Raw genomic sequence first — 2,856 nt, 5'->3', positions numbered from 1 at the left:
GCTGACTGTGGCTCAGATCATGAACTCCTTATTGCCAAATTCAGACTTAATTTGTAGAAAGTAGGGAAAACCTCTAGGCCATTCAAGTATGACCTAAATCAAATCCCTTATGAATATACAGTGGAGGTGAGAAATAGATTTGAGGGACTAGATCTGATAGATAGAGTGCCTGATGAACTATGGATGGAGGTTCATGACATTGTACAGGAGACAGGGATCAAGACCATCCCCACGGAAAAGAAGTGCAAAAAAGCAAAAAGAAAGCAAAAAGATTGTCAGGGGAGGCTTTACAAATAGCTGTGAAAAGAAGAGAAGTGAACAGCACAGGAGAAAAGGAAAGATTTAAGCATCTGAATTCAGAGTTCCAAACAATAGCAAGAAGAGATAAGAAAGGCTTCCTCAGTGATCAATGCAAAGAAATAGAAGAAAACAACAGAATGGGAAAGACTAGAGATCTCTTCAAGAAAATTAGACATACCAAGGGACTATTTCATGCAAAGATGGGCGCGATAAAGGACAGAAATGGTATGCACCTAACAGAAGCAGAAGATATTAAGAAGAGGTGGCAGGGATACACAGAACAACTGTACAAAAAAGAACTTCACGACCCAGATAATCACGATGGTGTGATCACTTACTTATGCCAGACATCCTGGAATGTGAAGTCAAGTGGGCCTTAGAAAGCATCATGATAAACAAAGCTGGTGGAGGTGATGGAGTTCCAGTTGAGCGATTCCAAATCCTGAAATATGATGCTGTGAAAGTGCTGCACTCAATATGCCAGCAAACTTGGAAAACTCAGCAGTGGTCACAGGACTGGAAAAGGTCAATTTTCATTCCAATCCCTAAGAAAGGCAATGCCAAAGAATGCTCAAAACTACTGCACTGTAGCACTCATCTTACACACTAGTAAAGTAATGCTCAAAATTCTCCAAACCAGGCTTCAGCAATATGTGAATCGTGAACTTTCAGATGTTCAAGCTGGTTTTACAAAAGGCAGAGGAACCAGAGATCAAACTGCCAACATCCACTGGATCATCAAAAAAGCAAGAGAGTTACAGAAACACATCTATTTCTGCTTTATTGACTATGCCAAAGCCTTTGACTGTGTGGATCACAATAAAGTGTGGAAGATTCTTCAAGAGATGGGAATACCAGACCACCTGACCTGCCTCTTGAGAAACCTATATGTAGGTCAGGAAGCAACAGTTTAGAACTGGACATGGAACAACAGACTGGTTCCAAATAGGAAAAGGAGTATATCAAGGCTGTATACTGTCACCCTGCTTATTTAAATTATTTGCAGAGTACATCATGAGAAACATGGGGCTGGAAAATACACAAGCTGGAATCAAGATTGCCGGGAGAAATATCAATAACCTCAGATATGCAGATGACACTACCCTTATGGAAGAAAGTGAAGAAGAAATAAAAAGCCTCTGATAAAACTGAAAGAGGAGAGTGAAAAAGTTGGCTTAAAGCTCAACATTCAGAAACGAAATTCATGGCATCTGGTCCCATCACCTCATGGGAAATTGATGGGGAAACAGTGGAAACAGTGTCAGACTTTATTTTTCTGGGTTCCAAAATCACAGCAGATGGTGACTCCAGCTATGAAATTAAAAGACGTTTATTCTTTGGAAGAAAATATATGACCAACCTAGATCAGATCAGATCAGATCAGTAGCTCAGTCATGTCCGACTCTTTGCGACCCCATGCATCGAAGCACGCCAGGCCTCCCTGTCCATCACCGACTCCTGGAGTTCACCCAGACTCATATCCATCGAGTCAGTGATGCCATCCAGCCATCTCATCCTCTGTCCCCTTCTCCTCCTGCCCCCAATCCCTCCCAGCATCACAGTCTTTTCCAATGAGTCAACTCTTCGCATGAGGTGGCCAAAATACTGGAGTTTCAGCTTTAGCATCATTCCTTCCAAAGAAATCCCAGGGCTGATCTTCTTCAGAATGGACTGGTTGGATCTCCTTGCAGTCCAAGGGACTATCAAGAGTCTTCTCCAATACCACAGTTCAAAAGCATCAATTCTTCGGTGCTCAGCCTTATTCACAGTGCAACTCTCACATCCATACATGACCACAGGAAAAAACATAGTCTTGACTAGACGAACCTTTGTTGGCAAAGTAATGTCTCTGCTTTTGAATATGCTATCTAGGTTGGTCATAACTTTCCTTCCAAGGAGTAAGTGTCTTTTAATTTCATGGCTGCAGTCATCATCTGCAGTGATTTTGGAACCCAGAAAAATAAAGTCTGACACTGTTTCCACTGTTTCCCCATCTATTTCCCATGAAGTGATGGGACCGGATGCCATGATCTTCGTTTTCTGAATGTTGAGCTTTAAGCCAACTTTTTCACTCTGCACTTTCACTTTCATCAAGAAGCTTTTGAGCTCCTCTTCACTTTCTGCCATAAGGGTGGTGTCATCTGCATATCTGAGGTTATTGATATTTCTCCCTGCAATCTTGATTCCAGATTGTGTTTCTTCCAGTCCAGCGTTTCTCATGATGTACTCTGCATATAAGTTAAATAAATGGGGTGACAATATACAGCCTTATTGTACTCCTTTTCCTATTTGGAACCAGTCTGTTGTTCCATGTCCTTTTCTAATTGTTGCTTCCTGACCTGCATACAAGTTTGTCAAGAGGCAGATCAGGTGGTCTGGTATTCCCATCTCTTGAAGAATTTTCCACAGTTTATTGTGATCCACACAGTCAAAGGCTTTGGCATAGTCAATAAAGCAGAAATAGATGTGTTTCTGGAACTCTCTTGCTTTTTCGATGATCCAGCAGATGTTGGCAATTTGATCTCTGGTTCCTCTGCCTTTTCTAAAACCAGCTTG

The sequence above is a fragment of the Bison bison genome, unplaced genomic scaffold, assembly GCF_000754665.1.
Source record: "Bison bison bison isolate TAMUID 2011002044 unplaced genomic scaffold, Bison_UMD1.0 scf7180017864471, whole genome shotgun sequence".
Lineage (NCBI taxonomy): Eukaryota > Metazoa > Chordata > Mammalia > Artiodactyla > Bovidae > Bison > Bison bison.
Note: the sequence above shows the minus strand (reverse complement) of the source record.